We start from the raw sequence: 17668 nt of genomic DNA, 5'->3' as shown, positions 1-17668 counted from the left end.
AGGCAGTTGATTAGAAAATAAAAACAACACTGTTAAAAGCAAACCATGCTAAAATATAATAAAATGAATTATATGAGTAAAAAGTGTATGTAGGTAAAAGGGCGCAGGCCTGAAGCTAGAATAAAAATGCCCAAACTAAGCCCTAAAGGGATTCCATGACAACATCTACATGTAATGGATGTATTCCTTGTTGCAACAGGTGGTGGAACATTTCTGATTGGTGCCATTAGAAGGATTTGGATTGTTTACACGCTCAAATAGGCATATTCTTAAATTTTTAGCTTAGCTGGAAGAGAAAAGCGCCAGTATGTAATATTTCAGTTCTGTTGTGTTGTTTTCTGATTTGGAACAATAGATGAGCTGCTACCCGGACTTCCTTTATTTTTGTAAACAATATAGTTTTAATATTCAATTGAAAGAGTAATCTTAATTTGTTAGGGTTGTACTTCAGAGCTTCCTTGTTTAGTTGTGGTATTTTCTTTTTGTTTTTCTTTCCCCCACTGATGAGGACTACACTAGTAGTGGTTCATACAAAGAATCTATGGAAAAAGGTGTTGATTAGAAGAAGTCACTTTTTTCTGCAACAGTCTTTCTGATGGTTACACATCTCCGAGCCAATTCTTTAGAGCACTCCTGCCTCTCCTCACTGAGTGTTATTTTACTTTATTGTTATATCTGTCTTTAGCCTTGGTACGGCATGAAAACATATTTATCCGAACCAACGTCACTGTCTGTTATGTCACCAAATATAGGGCCTTGTGGATTCACACCTATAACTGAGCAATGCTATCTCGTACTGATGATCGATATTGCACCAAAAGGTTCTGATCTAATTTATTACCTATGGAAATTTTGGAATTTATGGGAAGAGGCAGAAACAATGTTACCAAACTAGTGTTACCAAAGACAAGTAATTTGCTGTTTTGTAGCATACCTGGTCAATGATACACAGACATATTGTTCCTATTCAGTGGTTAAATATGCTGAATACCTCAAGACTTTTGTGTTGCTGATTTCATAATCCTTTCATACATTCTTTTGGAATGATCACTAATGTTGGTACTACTTTCTGCTTATGGTACATTGACATATTATATGGCTTCAGGACACAAGATACTGCCCTAGACCCTTCACACACTATTAATGGAGAAGCAGTCCCAAATCCTTATCTGTGGGTCAACAGAGGCAGCAGTCCCAAATGGCCTGTAGTTTTGGATAGCTATGCCAAGTCAGATATTTTCATGGGCTCTTCTAGTAGTAATAAAACCACAATTTCACCCTACCCCTACCAGTGACCCATTAATCGGGCATCACTGGAGTCACTGTGAAAATATAGCAGAGTAACCCACCTGTCAATTTGATGCTTCCAAGTGCCATCAGTCATTTTGTGAAATGACCTGCTTAGTCACATGCTCAGATCATTGTTATTTGCGGATAGAAGGAGTGAGGAAGCATTTCTCAAATCTGTGCTAGAATTTAAAATGACCAATTTATCATTTAACATGTATAGGGGCTTATTTACAAGCCCCTTGTGCCACCGGTGCATCATTTTGTTTTCTGGCGGCACAGAGTGCAGACCCATATCTACGAGGCCATGCAAAGCCACTTTGCATGGCTTTTCAAGGCCTTGTTGATATGGTGTAAGGCAACATTGCAGGCTGCTGTATTGCCTTTCTCTGCGTCAGGGGGGCGTTCCATTGGTGGCCCGGTGGGGTTTTCCATGCAACACTCCTGGATATTAGGGTATTCCCAGATTTACAAGGATCTGTAGCCCTGGGAATGCATCAAAACTGTATGCCTGCCCAGGAAGGCATAGCGGGGGGAAATATCTTTATTTCTCCTTGTTTTTTGCTCTTTCCTTGTGTGAAAAAAAAGGAAAAATCCTCCATGGATTGTTTTTGTACAGGAAGGTGTCCCTTCCTGCACAACAATAATCCTGCCAACAATGCAGAAACCCTTGCACCATGGTGCAAGATTGCCTGTGTTGGTGCTAGGCAGCAATTTGTGCACCTGCAGTGGCTAAAACGACAAGATGCTGCCCTTTCGAATTGGCCTAGGGCAGTGCAGCGAAAAGACTTGCAGTGCTACCCTACGCCAACTCCTTGTAAATATGCCCCTTATTGCTGTTAGTTTATAATTTCTACAACTTGAACTGCAAACCAAAACACATAACTACAGAAACAAGTATGAATTAATCAAATATAGGAAGCATTGAAATATGTGTTTAATTCATGGACAAAACGTGGTACAGAAATCGAAATGTTAATTGAAATGGGAAGGTTAAAGCGTTTCAAAATACGTTATGTGTATCTTGTTAATCTCTCAGGGTATTATACAAAGGTGAGATGCGATTTGCAAAATTATACGTTTCTCCCCTCCCTAGAGTTCCAATCATCTCTCAGAATCTCTATGAACCCTCCTCATAGTCAGGAAAATCATTTTTATTTCGTGTCAAACTAATCCTCACTCTTATGGGCCATTATCAGAAACTGAGTACGGAGACTTTCACGTGTAAACTGTTCAGACTCAAACTTTATGAAAAGTACATAAGAGCAGAAAGAATAACTGAAGAAAAAGAGCGGAAAGGTTCGGCTTAGAAGGCAAGAGAGGGCGGAGGGGAGTTGGATCATAAACATTTTCCAAAAAATGTTCAGCATTGTACGCTGAAGTGTCTCAACACTTGGCCCTCCTCCCAGATAAAGTGAACATCATCTCTAAAGGCTATTCATCATCATGTGGGAGAATACTCCTGAATGGCACTTCCTGTTGTTAATGGGAAGGTATCACAGCTTGGGACATACAATCCAGATTTACTGTTTTTTCACATAATGCAGCATAGCAACCAAGGTGCTGCATTGCACCATGGGGAAAATACAGTGCAGAATCAGATCTACATACATTGCCATGCTGCTGATATCATCTCCACTTGCACACAAACACGCTGCCTTGCTAAAAGTCCAACCTCGCACATTGGTGTAGAGATGAGTGTACTTTGGAGCATATTTACAAGCCCCTTGCACCACCTTGCGTCGCCCTAGCATAATTGATTTAACACTAAGGCAGCGCTAAGGTTGCCTTTCGCCTGCGCCAGATTTCCATGCGTCAGGCATTTATATGTGTCTGGCATAAGGTATGCACGGGGTACGTTGCGACGCAGGGATGCTTGCAAAAATGGTGCAGTGAAATTTACAGCATTTCACTGCGCAATTGTTTCTGTCACTTTTAATTCCTACCCAAGGCAGGCATTGAAATGTCACACCCATATTGACCTACGGGCCTCTCTGTGCTTTGCTGCACTAGCATCAAAACTTTTGATGCTAGTGCAGCAAAGCACCACAATAGCATCAAAAATGTTAATAAATACGGTGCAACCATGGTGTTGTTAGGTGGCAGTTGGGGGACGCAAGAAAAATGGCACAACGGGACAGATGTGCTACTTTCTTGTAAATCTGCCCCTCTGTGTAGCATAAGATTTGTCCTCAAACCATTCCTATGCCTAGATAAACTCCCTCACAGCAGTTGTCAGTTGTGCACTAGCGCACACATACAATGTATGACAACTTTTAGCAAAATAAATGCTTTATGCCTTGTTACCATTTGCTTTAAGGAGGCATTAGTTTTTGATGCAAAGTCCAATCTGCTAGCTTATTACATGGCATTTGCATTAAACCTTATTGGTATCCCACTCCACCCCTCGAGAGACTGTGTAAGCTGGCAGAAAAACATCCCAATCCGTCGCAATAGTTTCAAATACCTGGGGGTTTACATAGCTCTTCTTCCTGAGCTGGCTTGGGAACTAAATATTACACCGCTCCTTAAAAACTCCAGAAAAGACCTTCAGCGCTGGCAGAATCTGCCACTCAACACACTGGGGAGAATAGCTCTATACAAAATGATGGTGCTCCCCAGATTCCTATACCAACTACAAAACTTCCCACACCTAATCCCACGGAAATGGTTCACCGAAGTCGAGACTACGGCACGCCAATTCTTGTGGCACGGTTCCCATCCCAAACTAGCCTTTGCCACATGTCAAAGAAACATATACGAGGGGGGTCTGGGAATGTCCAACATCCATTTTTACTACCTAGCCACACACCTACTGGTGATTAACGACTGGCTATCGGGGGGATGGTCCGACCCTGCGTACAGATTGGAACTTCAGGAGATGGGCTACAACGGGGTTTTCAACACCCTGTATGGAGGCGTGATCCCCCAATCTATCCCAGAGGTGACCAGACTGGCTCTTACAGGATGGCGAACAGCACAGAGGCCCACGGGTTGGTGGGCTCGCCTATCTCTTCAGACACCTCTCTGGCAGGGGAAATGGCTAAAGGAAATCTCCACACTAGTGGGCTTTCGAAAGTGGGAAAATATTGGGATAACTACACTAGGTGACATCTGGGGCGACTCACACATTCGGCCCTTTGAAGAGCTCCAGAAAACATACTCCCTAAACAACACCCAGTTCCACAAATATCTACAGCTCAGACACGCTCTAATGGTACATGTACGACCAGGAGACAACATCCCAGAGTATAGCCCACTGGAAGCAAAAGTTATGATGGGGTATTTAAACAAAGGGGGCACAACCCAAATATATCGCTCCAGCCTTGATAACACATCCCCTCCCCTCGAGGAACTCCGCCGGAAATGGGAGGGCTGGGTGGGCCCCATGGATGACTTAGACTGGAGAGAGGCACTAATGGCCCCCCGAACACTGGCCATATCTACACGATTTCAATTGCTACAGGCCCTCTATTTACACACTGCCTACCTTACCCCTAAAAGACTCCACAGGGCGAATCTTCGACCTACGGACGAACCCCGGTGCACTCAACCGGGAGCAGACTTCTTCCACATGGTCTGGGCCTGCCCAATTATAGAGGCATACTGGAGGTCAGTTTTGGGGGAGATCTCCGAAGTAATGCAATCAACGGTGGAACTATCCCCGACTCCACTATTACTGGGGGCAATGGGCGAGACAGGGCTGAACAGGTCGAAGCGTACATTCCTGGGAGTAGCCTGTTTGGTAGCAAAAAGAGACATCATGTCGGAATGGAAGGCCGCAAAAGCGCCGACCCTTAGCAAATGGAGGCGAGGAGTGGATTGGTGTGCAGGTTGTGAAAAAATGGTGTACGAGGCGAGAGGTTGCCCTGAAAAACATAACAGAGTGTGGGGGAGTTGGATGGGTCTACTGGCTGACTGATTAACCTAAGATAGCAGAAATCACCATGCAACCCCCCCAAAGAATAAACCACCCGGGATCTGGGGGGCGGCAATCCTTGCTCTGTGTGGGGGAGGGGCCGAACCCAGGCCAGACGGGGTGGAACGCAGACCGATCTCCTTCAGGCGTGGCTTCAACAGGGGTCATCAAACTAATCCACTCTAGTATTACAATGCAGGGACCAAAACTATATAAACCCCAACAACCTAAATCTCACCCTATAGACTTTAGGTAGGCTGTGGACCTGGTAAGACCCCAGGACCCACAGGACGAGCGGGACGGAAGGGGCAATTGGTACATCGTGAGGAGGGCGCTATGGTATTGTTATATGAGTGTTTTTATTCATCGCTATGATGTATTTTCGTTGTGTTTTTTCTTTTTTGTTCTTCTCTAAAATAAATAAAAAAATCTTTATAAAAAAAAAACTTATTGGTACTTGGCTGATCTGCCCCCACGTTATCCCCTTATCGTAAGGTATTGCAAGAGGAAGAAAGCAGTTTTTGCACTGAGAAAAAAACACCTTTTGCACTGGATAGTAAATACCCTTGTGAGACTTTGCATCACTTTAATGAGGTAAAATTTGGTAACTATTTTCAGAAACTAGCATTAAAATGTGAGTTCAATCAATCAGTCAATGCTTGGAAAGCACAACTACTCACCCGTTAGGGTCTCCAGGCACTGAGGGGGGGGGTGAAGTGTAGCGCTCACTGGTGAGGTAGTTCTCAAAAAAAGTATTGTCTTCAGTTCCTTCGTGAAGCTGAGGAGGGAGGTGGTTTGTCTGATGTGGAGAGGAAGGGCGTTCCAGGCGGTGGCAAGGAGGTAGGAGAAGGAGTGTCCTCCTGTTCTGGTTTTCCTGATGTGGGGTACTTCTACCAGGGACAGCTGGGCTGAGCGTAGGGTCCTGTGAGGTATGTGGAGGTTGAGACGCTGGTTCAGGTAGGCTGGTCCGGTGTTGTGGAGGGCTTTATGTGCATGGGTCAGGATCTTGAAGGTGATTCTTTTCTCTATGGGAAGCCAGTGCAGTGTACGCAGATTTTGCGAGATGTCGCAGTGTTAAGGTAGGTCGAGGACCAGTCTGGCGGCGTTCTGGATGTTTTGTAGTCTGCGGATGAGTTTCTTGTTGATTTCAGCGTAGAGCGCGTTGCCATAGTCAAGTCTGTTGGTGATGAGGGCGTGTGTGATGGTCTTTCTATGTTCGAGGGGGATCCATTTGAAGGACTTGCATAGGAGGCCGAGGGTGCGGAAGCAGGTGGAGGTGAGTGAGTTGATTTGATGGTTCATGCTGAGATTGGAGTCCAGGATAATCCCGAGGTTGCGGGCTTGGCTGGTGGGGTGGGCGGGTTTCCGAGGGTGGGTGGTCACCAGGAGTTGTTCCATGCGTTGGGTTGAGGGCCCATGATGAATACTTCTGTCTTGTTTGCATTGAGTTGAAGGCAGCTGTTTCTCATCCAGTTGGTGACTGCTTCCATGCCTTCGTGGAAGTTGTGTCTGGCTTTGTTGGGTTCGTTGGAGAGGGAGAGGACGAGTTGGGTGTCGTCGGCGTGGGAGATGATGTTGATTCCGTAGCTTCTGACGATGGTGGCTAGCGGGCCATGTAGATGTTAAACACCGTGGGGCTGAGGGAGGATCCCTGAGGAACTCCGCAGGTGGTGGGTGTGGGGTCTGCGAGGAAGGGGGCGAGTCTCACTCGTTGAGTTCTGCCCGAGAGGAAGGATTGGATCCAGTTGAGGGCCTTGTCTCTGATGCCAGCTTCGTGGAGTCTTCGTATCAGGGTGTGATGGGAGACTGTGACGAAGGCCGCCGAGAGGTCTAGCAGAATGAGTGCCGCCGACTCTCCCTTGTCCAGCAGGGAGCGGATGCCGTCTGTTGCGGTTGTGAGTTAATTTTGTTTGTAATGCTTTGTAGTTAGAACAAATCTTGAGCTTCTTTTACAGCGGCTCTTAATCTTCTGAAGGCTGTGGACCCCCACTGAAGCACAACTGGAAGGTGGGTTCCCCCACTTAAGCAATTTCTACAGTTTGAATACAAAACGACAGAATCACATTAAACTAATACATAAATTATGAAATAAAAAGTTTTATTCACAAACAAAAAGATGTACAGAAATAAAAAGTTTAATTTCAAAGGGAAGATTTGAGTGTTTCAAAATGAGTATTTAGCTTATTGCATTAGCATTTTTGCTTTCAATGCAAGCCCTATTTTTGTTGGTGAATACTAGTGCTTCAATTGAAGCCAGCAGTCATCCATAATTAGTGCTTAGTTTGTAAAACAATAAGTACTAGGCTCAGAAGTCAGGGACCAATACAGTTGAAGGTTGGGGTGCTAAATACCATGACTGCATATAGTTGATGCCACTTTAATTCACTCCCAGACACTCCCTCTCTGTTTATCTCACTCTTGGAGGTTCCTGCTTTCTTCGTTTGTCAATGTTTTCTGTCTTTTTCTTCCACTTTCTATTCCTCTTTGTATTTTTCTTTCTTTCTGTTTCTCTGGAGCAAAGTCTGTTTAGGAAAAATAGGTGCCAGTCCCCAAAAATAGTGCTTGTGGGCCCTACCTGCAACCGGCTCAAACTAAGCACTTTTTATCATAATACTGTTTTCTATACTTGTGCTGCCCCAGGGGTCTATTTATGAGCCAGTTTGCATCGCTCTTACACTATCCACCGTGGGACATGGGAGTTGAAGGAGAACATGCAACTCCCATGATTTTGATACATTCCCAGATTTATCAGAACTGGGACTACGCCAAAAAGATACACCTTCTCAGATGAGACGTAAGGAGGAGAGATTTCTTTATTTATTTCTCCTCATTACTTCCTCCTTTCTGTAGCACATATAGAAAGAGGAATATGTCTTTAAGGATTGTTTTTGTGCAGGATATTGTCCCTTCCTGCACAAAAACAGTCCTGCATGCAACACAGGCACTGTACAAGGGTGCCTGCATTGGCACCAGGCAGAAATGCGCTTCATAGCCTTAAATATGGTGTATTCCTGCCCTTTCCTTGTCACGCAGTCGAGCGCAGCAAAGTGACTTTCTGCGCTGCCCTGAATGACCTTCTCGTAAATAGACCCATTCTTTTCTACCCTCCAATTTTACATTCCTTCACAGTTAAAGAAAGTTACAATTTTTTCAGTTTTGGAATTTGTTTTTTAAGTATGTGGACATTATTAATCTGCTATTAGTGTTTACTTTTTTAATCAGTTGCAGACCCCTGGAGTAGGCATCATGGACCCTGAGTGTCTCTAGCTCCCAGGTTAGCAATTTCGTTTCTATTAGTAATTGTTGCTGCTGATGGACAACTGAAAGTCCCTATGTACACTGAAGCCATTTGGAATTAATTCGCAGTCGGTACTTAGAAAACAAGGGTGTTGTTTGGTTTAGGCAGAGCTTTAATAATTTGTCCCTGTAACAAAGATCGATATGAGGACTTCTTTATTTGAGTGATATTCAAAACACTAAGATGGAAAACTTGAATATATATTTGTATTTACTCGCTCTGAGAGTCATTGTGGGAGCATGGTGGGTTTGATGGGATTCCTCTCTGCTGCCCTGATGTCCACAGCTGTCATTTGCCCAGTGAAAGTTGCCCCCACTGGACACTATGATACTGCTTACAAACTCATAAGGGCAGCCAGTAACCTTTCACTACTTTGTTAACTGCATACCTCTTTTTCATTGGCTTCTCCTTGTGATTCACAAGCATTGGTAATGCTGGCATTGCCAGTTGAAAAGACATTTGCAACTCGTACTGTCATTCTAATACATTGCAATTTCGCTTTTCATCCTGGTAAAACCTGCTTATACATGTTTTAGTCATGTTCCTGTTGTTGCTAATTTTACTGTACAACAGTGACATTCTTTGGGTTTGGGCCTAGTACACGCTAAACACAAGTAAGTAATTAAAATATCTGAACCCGTAAGATTTTATATCTCAAAATTTTACCTAAAAAAATGCCCACCGATTGATGAATTGCAGACAATGTTAAGTCTCCATTCTGTATGGTAATGTGTCCCCAAGGTAAGGCACCTACCAACAAATCAAAAATACAGTTACTTCACTAAGGGTCCAATCAATAATTGACTACTAGATCAGCGGAATACATTTTCAAGATTTATTATAACATTCAAAAGGATAGCATACAGAATAATGGCAAAATCAAAATAATTCTATGTCCTAAATGAGCAGCAAACTCAATATAAAAATGGACAATGTCCCTAGTAGAATTGGAAAGTCTTCTGGCTCACCCCCAAAACAAGCGGTTTATGTAGGATATCTTCTCATAAAACAGAAGAGAAAGTGCAGATTGATCATGGTGTCAACACATGTATAACAATATTAGCAAATCAGAGCAGTTTTATTAAACTTCATACTGCCTTGGAACTAAAGTGCTATCCTACTACATGAATTTTGATTCTGCTCACTCTATGCTAATGTCATCCAGAGACAGGAGGACAAACTAGATACATAATCTGCAGCAAACTATTATAGATGAATAGGGTTTAGTGTGCTAGAAGAAGGTACTCGAAAAATGATACCTTATTAGGACCATGATAGAAAGACTTCATAGAGACAGCAAGAGCAATGTCAATGGAAATAAACAAACCTGTCTCGGCTTGACTGTATGTGCAGAAATATTGAACTGTGAAATGTGAAGGGGGAAGACATCCATTAAAAAAAAAACGTTTACAAGACCCCAAACTGAGGCCTAATTAATATGAGTTAGGAAAACATAATTCTGTATGTCATAGGAAAAGACAATAGCACAATATCAGTGTCTACATGTGTTGGAATTGGCCCTTTTCGCAGGGTCATCCCTAAACCTTTTGCCTCCTTCCTCCTAGTTTTTCTGACCTTTTTTGTTGGCTTTAGGACTCTGGGCACTTTACCACTGCTAACCTGTGATAAAGTGCATATGCTCTCCCTGTGTAAATTGCATTGTTGATTGGTTTATCCATTATTGGCATATTTGATTTACTAGTCAGTCCCTAGTAAAGTGCACTAGAGGTGCCCAGGGCCTGTAATTCAAATGCTACTAGTGGGCCTGCAGCACTGGTTGTGCCTCCCACATTAGGAGCCCTGCAAACATGGCTCCGATCTGTCACTGCAGTGTCTGTGTGTGCAGTCTTAAACTGCCAATTTGACTTGGCAAGAGTACCCTCTTGCCAGGCCTAAACTTTACTTTTTCATACAGGTAAGGCACCCCTAAGGTAGGCCATAAGTAGCCCCATTGGCAGGGTGCAGTGTATGTTAAAGGTGGGACATGTACTGATGTGTGTTACATGTCCTAACAGTGAAATACTGCTAAATGTAGTCTTCACTGTTGCAAGGCCTATTTCTCTCATAGGTTAACATAGGGGGTGCCTTTAAATAACTTTAAAGTGCAGATGCCCTTTGAGAGCAGGTGAAAATATGGAGTTTGGGTCTCTGAACTCACAATTTAAAAATACTTCTTTTAGTGAAGTTGTTTTTTAGATTGTTAGTTTGAAAATGCCACTTTTAGAAAGTAGGCATCTTCTTGCTTAAACTATTCTATGACTTTGCCTATTTGTGGATTCTGTGTCTGGCTCAGTTTCACAGTTGAGCTGTTTGCACCTCTCCTCTAGACAGATACACAAACGGAGCTGGGGTCTAGCCTGCCTATCCTGATGAGCCATCTGTGCTAGAGTGGAGGGAGGAGTGGTCACTCATACCTGAATGGGCTGTCCCTGCCCTCACACAATGCAGTCTCCAACCCCCTGGTGTGTGTATGGGGCCTAGCCTGGGCAAGGCAGGATCTTGTGAACAACAGAGAGTTTTCTTTGAAGTTTGCCTACTTCAAAGGCAGAAAGGGGTTTAAGTAGTGGACCCAAAACCCCAGACTTTAGATCACTTCTGGATTCAAGAGGAACCTCTGCCAAGGAGAAGAGCTGAGGAGAAGTGCTTCCCCTGCCTGTGACAGTGCTTTGTTGGGCTATCCTGCAGTTGCTCCTTCTTCCTGTGAAAGGGGACAAAGACTGGGCTTTGTGGTATATTCCTGCTTGAGAAGAATCTCCAAGAGCTTGGACTGAGCTTGCCCCCGTTCTGAAGTCTCAGGGCCATCAAGACTTCCTCTGCCAGCACCTGGACTCTCTGCTGAGACTCCTGCCCTGCCAAGAGGCACCAGTCCCTGGGGCCTTGAAAGGAGAAGCTGGTGGAAAACTGAAAAAATCAAAGAAAACTGACTTTCGATGACTCCAGACCGGTGCCGCTGCCGAATCCCGTGACGCCGCCTGCAACTGAAGCCGTGGTCCTCGCTGGAGTGCGATGACCTCGCAGGCCTGATGCCGCTGCAGCCCCGACGAAGTCTGCGACTCCGTGGAAGTCGCTGCACCACGCCGTGACCACCAGACATCACCTCCGCCGGAAGTGTGCGGATCCAACGTTTCACACAGACGCCATCTCACCCCCACCGCTCCTCAGCAAGGACCCAACGCCTATTCGTGATGCCTCCTCTCCTTCACCCTGCAGCACCCGAACTGACGCTGCCTCAGATCCAGTGACACCGCGATCCCCAACTCGGTTCACCAGCTTGTGTCCTCATTTTCACAAGGTACTATACCTGGGGGTCTGTGTGACTCCATGACTGGCGCCATTGGCGTTGGATTGTTAGGAACGACTCTGGCATGACGCAGTGATATCACCTAATCGAAGCATTTGGATTTCTAACTGCTATTTTTGTGTTTAATCTTTAAAAATTCATAACTTGACTTACTTACGTGGTCTTGTTTTGTTCAGATACATATTGGCTATTTTTCTAACCTGGTGTTAAGTCATTTTGTAGTGTGTTTACTGTATTACTCTGTGTGTTGGTACAAATACTTTACACATTGCTCTGAGTTAAGCCTGCCTGCTCGTGCCAAGCTACCAAGGGGGTCAGTGGGGGTTAGCCAGGTGGGTCTCTCCTTTGCCCTGACTAGAGTGAGGGTCCTTGCATGGACAGGGGGTAACCTGACTGCCAACCAAAAACTCAATTTTGAACAACATGTATAATCAAGAGTAAATCCACATTCTGCTCATTGTTTATCATACACAAAAATGGTAACCCCTACCTATACATTTTCCTGTTGTTACTAATTTCCCTGTACAACACTGACGTCCTTTGGATTGGGTCTAGTTGAAACAAATACAACATAAAGTATTTTAAATAAATGTAAACAAACAGAGAATTTATTCTCCTTATGTAGAACATGGATATATGTTGTTTTCTTTTTTTCTCTGCATCTAGACAGTTAAATATAACATGATCTTTTAGGATTGCAACATGGCCACCTTTTAATCCATTTAGAAAATTACCAGGTACACCGCAAGCTACACAATTACACACTTGAAATCAGTTTGAATGTCCCCCCTTCCAAGTCAAAAGGATTAAATGTTCAAAGAGTTTATGATTGCAAGGCTGACCAAGTCACTTTGATAGTTTGGCAACCTTACAACACTACTCACAGGATAATAAATTCATGTTGAAAACATGTGTAATTTGGTTAACCATGTACCAGCGAGCACCTAGATTAAGAAAAACATCTAAGTGCATGTTAATCCAACTCTTGGTGCTGCTGAATGGTAACTACTGTCCTAGTGGCACCCACCTCTTATATTCCATCACCATTTCTGTTCTAATGAATGGATTTCCCAAATACCAGCAACAGGGTGTTAGGCCTGGCATCCTTGGTGTGGTTTCCCCTAATTTATATGCCTTCAGACCGCCTGCTAAGCTGACCTCGTTTTTGCTGGCTTTAGGACTCTGGGCATTTTACCACTCCTGAAGTGCATGTGCCATCTGCTTAAAACATGATAACATTGGCTTATTCACAAGTGGCTTATTAATTTACTTATAAGTCCCTAGTAAAGTGCACTGCATGTACCCAGGGCCTGTGAATTAATTGCTATTAGTGGCCCTGCAGCACTAATTGTGCCACCCACTTCAGTAGCCCTTCAAACATGTCCCAGGCCTGCCATTGCAGAGCCTGTGTGTAGTTATACATTTCCATAATGACCTGGCAACTTAACCCTTTTGCCAGGCCCAAACCTTCCTTTCTAATACATATAGGTATCCCCTAAGGTAGGCCCTAGACAATCCAAAGGCAGGGTGCGTGTATTTAAAAAGTAGGACATGTACTTTAAAGTTTTACACATCCTAGTAGTGAAAAACTCTTAAATTAGTTCTTCACTACTGCACAACCTGTCTCTTCCATACAATAACACCAAGATTACCTTATTACATCTTGTAAGTGTCATTTCCAATTGGGAAGAGATGGGACCCCCAGGTTTGGTGTCTCTGAAGTCCGATTTTAAACTGTAATTCTGAAAATGCTACTTTTAGAAAGTTGGCATTTTTTTGTTGCCTTCTGCCTGTCTCTGAATGCATGTCTGGGCTCTTGTGCATTTCCTCCAGACTGCCACACCCAAAGAGAGAGTAGGTGTGACAGATGGGCCATCCACAGCTTGATGGGTCATCCTGGGCAGGATCGGAGGGAGGAGCTGACACTTACACTTGAATTGGGCTGTGTCCTGATCCCACACAAAGAGCTGCATAAGCCCTTGTAGTGAGTCTGAAGCCAGGGCAGAAAGGCCAGCTCTGTACTTCAAATACCTACTCTGCCAGAAAGATGGACTGTTGCGCTGCTGAAAGGACTGTCACTCTGATGGGCTCTGCTGGACTCCTGCTCTGCTGTGCTAACCTGCTGCCTGCTCCCAACCTTGCCTGCAAGTGAGAAGGACTATACCTGAATCTCTTGAACCCAGAACTAAAGTGACTCCAAGGGCTTGCTGGCTTGCCTCCTGTTCTTCTGATGTCTCAGGGACATCAAATACTTCCTTTCATCTTGCACCAGCACCTGGACTTTGCATGTTGCAGGTCTTGCCCTGCCAAGTGCTGCCAGTCCAGTCTTGGGCCCTTGGAAACTGCACATTGATGCCATTGTGCCAATCAGAACCGGTACATTTCAATCCATGCAGATGCATTGCTGCTACTGTGAGGATTGTGGGCACTGTATCGCCGTTGACCCCGGCACAACGCCGATGCCATGAGGATCTGGAGCACCACATTGCTGACTGGGTGGCGCATCACTGCCATTCCTGATGCATCTCCAACTTTGTGAAGCTGGGAGGTGACAGATCTCCTCCTTTGCTCCTTTCATCTTGTCCTCGACGTTGACGCAACTCCGAACTAAGATACTGTTTTCAGAAGGCCAAGGTTGGTCCCTGTATCTGTCCCATGTTCCTGAACGGCTGGCCTTACTTTTCAAATTTTACCCAATCTAGCGCAACTAGATAGCCCTGGTTGGCACTTTATGCTTCCAAGCAGTACAACTAAGTTTATCCTTTGAAAATTCATATCTTGACTTCTACTTATTGGATTTTTGTTGTTTTTAATCCTGTTTTGTTCATTAAATTATGATCTCTTTTTGCAACCTGGTGTGGTATCTTTTTGTATTTTGTTTTCACTGTTTTACCTTTTAAAGTGTTCCACAAAGACTTTGCACATTGCCTCTTAAGTTAAGCCTGACTGCTCTCTGCCAAGCTACCAGGTGTGTGTCTGACTTGTCCTGACAAGGATTGTGTTTCGTGCGTGAACAGGGTGCATGCCTCTGCGAACCAGAAACCCATTTTATAACACAGGATATCAACAATGATTTTATGTATAGTTTCCACTGAGAGATAGTCACAAGAATATCAGAATCTAAATAAGATTCTTAATTCACTGCTATGACGTGGCAACAGTGGGATACAAAAGTTGTCTCATGCTATTGCTATGGCATAAAGGAATTTCAGGCTGCTTTGAGAAGGCCCAGAATATCAAAGTGGTGCTAGCTCTGGATGGAGACCAGAGAGCACAGATTCAGGCAGGGAGGGGGAGGAAAGGCATAAGGGTTGTAAGGGTGCATAGTAGGAAACAAGGTATGATTCTAATATATTTGGGGGAGGAGTGAATTAAAGAAAGGGTGCTATGGCTAGGTGGCCAGAGACCAGGTGCAACACGGGGCTGCGACAGGTGATACCATGCTATGTATTTCTCCCCAATAATTCCTTTACCACAACATAGCTGTTAAAAGCAGAGTCAGATGCTTTGGGTGGGCCATGTATAACATAAAATTGTGGATGGAAAACAGTGACTAGCATGATGTTTTTCACCTCAAGATTCAACATCCATCTAAAATTCTGTGGGTTAACTATGGATCCCAAACCCAATCTGTATTGTGAATAGCCTTTTCTAAATGATGTTATTCATTTCATTGAAAGAAATAACTTGTTTCCTTCGGTCGTGTTACAATGTCCACTGTTTATTCATAGCTGTCGCTCTAATCTTTTTCCTTTGAATGGGTATGGGGGTCATATAAAACATACAACTCCACCCATATAAAACATACAACTCTATATGAGAAACAGTGAATAATGGAAAACCTTTTCATCTCAGCGCACTGAGTCACATCATAGACAATTTTTGCACTTGACCATTTGAGGTCACCCAGAACACCTTGGTGCAAAATATCCCCTTTTTTCACAGTTATCCATCTATAAATTATTATTATTCTAGCCTATGATTCCTGTGATGGATTACAGATGAGGAAGGAGCAAGTCCTATTGATGCATGCGAATGATTTCAAATATACGTTCCATAGATATATATCATATATATCAAAGATATATCTATGTATAGCTATATATATATAGCGTTATATGAGCTGTGTATATTTGATATATATTTATATATATATATTCACCAAAAATACAAAGGTTACACTGAAGTTATAGTTAGGCTTACATTTTAAAAGTACAAAAACATAGAAATTCAGCTACTATACTTAGAGTTATCTCAAGTAACTATAACTCATGCCCTTGCCATGCACAGTTATCTCATCAATAATTTTACTGCGAATGTCGCAGTACCATTTTCCAATGGTGTTCTAAACGACGTCATGAGTGCTGTAATATCTGGGGTAATTAGCAGTGCATGGCGAGGGCATGACTTATAGTTTCCTCAGGGCATGACTTATAGTTTCCTCAGGATTTATAGTTGCCTCAGGGCGCACATCATAGTAACTTGAAATAACTATATTAGCTGAATTTCTATGGTTCTGTCCATTTCTCTCCCTACCGCTCCACCTTCGCCAGACACAAGACCTCTTGACATTCAGGAAACGCCTCAAGACATGGCTCTACGACCAGTAGCTCCCCCCCCAGCGCCTTGAGACCCTAACGGGTGATTAGTGCACTCTATAAATCCTTGATTGATTGATTGATTGTGTGAGGCTAACTATAAAGTCCTTGTAACCTTTGTTTTTGGAATGAGTTTCTGTGTTTTTTAAAATTCAATTTCCTAACTATAACGTCCCTGCAACCTTTGTTTTTTTAGAAGTTCAGTTGTTTTTTTAAAGTAATTTTAATTATTTTACTTAATACAACCACCTCCCATGCCCTTCTTAAATCCTAAAAACACCTCACGACCCAAAAATTCAATACCCACCCTAAAAACACCTTAAACCCAAAAACCCATATCCAACCTAAACCTCAAAAGCCCATACCCACCCTAAACCCTGAAAACTCCCTTGCCACCCAAAAACCAATACCCACCATAAACCCTAAAAATACCCCTGCCACCCAAAAACCCTTATATTACACTTGCCACTCAAAAACCCATACCCACCCTAAATCCTAAAATTACCCATGTCACCCAAAAACCCATACCAATTCTAAACCCTAAAATTAGCCTTGCCACCCAAAAACCCATACCCATTCTAAACCCTAAAATTACCCTTACCATCCAAAAACCCATACCCACCCTAAACTCTAAAATACCCTTTGCCACCCCAAAACCCATACCCATCATAAACCCTACAAATTCCCTTGGGACCTAAAAACCCATACCCACCCTACAATTACCCTTGTCACCTAAAAACCCATACCCACCCTACACCCTAAAAAAAACCTTGACTCCCAAAAACCCATACCCACCCTAAACCCTGAAAATTCCCTTGCAATCCTAAAACACATACTGACCCTAAACACTAAAATTGCCCTTGCTTTCCAAAAGCCCATGCCCACCCTAAGACCTAAAAATTCCCTTCCCACCCAAAAAAACAATACCCACCCTAAACCCTAAAATACCCCTTGCCACCCCAAAATACACTTGCCACACAAAAACCCAAGTCCATCCCAAACCCTAAAATGACCCTTGCCACCCAAAAACCCATACATACTCTAAACCATAAAATTACCCTTCCCACACAAAAACCCATATCTACCCTAAACTCTAAAATACCCCTTGCCACCCCAAAGCACATACCCACCCTAAACCCTACATATGCCACTCAAAAACCCATACCCACCCTAAACATTAAAATTACCCTTGCCACCCAAAAACCATACCCATCCGAAGCTATAAAATTACCCTTGCCAACCAAAAACCCATACCCACCCTAAAT

The 17668-nt window shown here is 43.5% G+C and overlaps 1 protein-coding gene and 1 long non-coding RNA gene across 13 annotated transcripts in view; one reads left to right on the top strand and one right to left on the bottom strand.

Moving 5' to 3' along the window:
* JAKMIP1 (janus kinase and microtubule interacting protein 1) overlaps window positions 1–17668 on the top strand; it is a 1798968-nt gene that overhangs the window by 1642026 nt on the left and 139274 nt on the right. The window lies entirely within an intron of this gene.
* Window positions 1–17668, bottom strand: part of LOC138249073 (uncharacterized) — a 181502-nt gene that overhangs the window by 66860 nt on the left and 96974 nt on the right. For 3 of the 5 annotated variants that reach the window (XR_011194702.1, XR_011194705.1, XR_011194711.1), the window contains one exon: window positions 9171–9254. The exons of the other annotated variants lie outside the window; for them this stretch is intronic. This is a non-coding gene — a long non-coding RNA (uncharacterized lncRNA). The remainder of the gene's footprint in view (window positions 1–9170; window positions 9255–17668) is intronic. 5 annotated transcript variants of the gene reach the window in all.

The sequence above is a fragment of the Pleurodeles waltl genome, chromosome 1_2 (assembly GCF_031143425.1).
Source record: "Pleurodeles waltl isolate 20211129_DDA chromosome 1_2, aPleWal1.hap1.20221129, whole genome shotgun sequence".
Taxonomy (NCBI): Eukaryota; Metazoa; Chordata; class Amphibia; order Caudata; family Salamandridae; genus Pleurodeles; species Pleurodeles waltl.
This window is presented reverse-complemented; position numbering and strand designations above follow the sequence as displayed.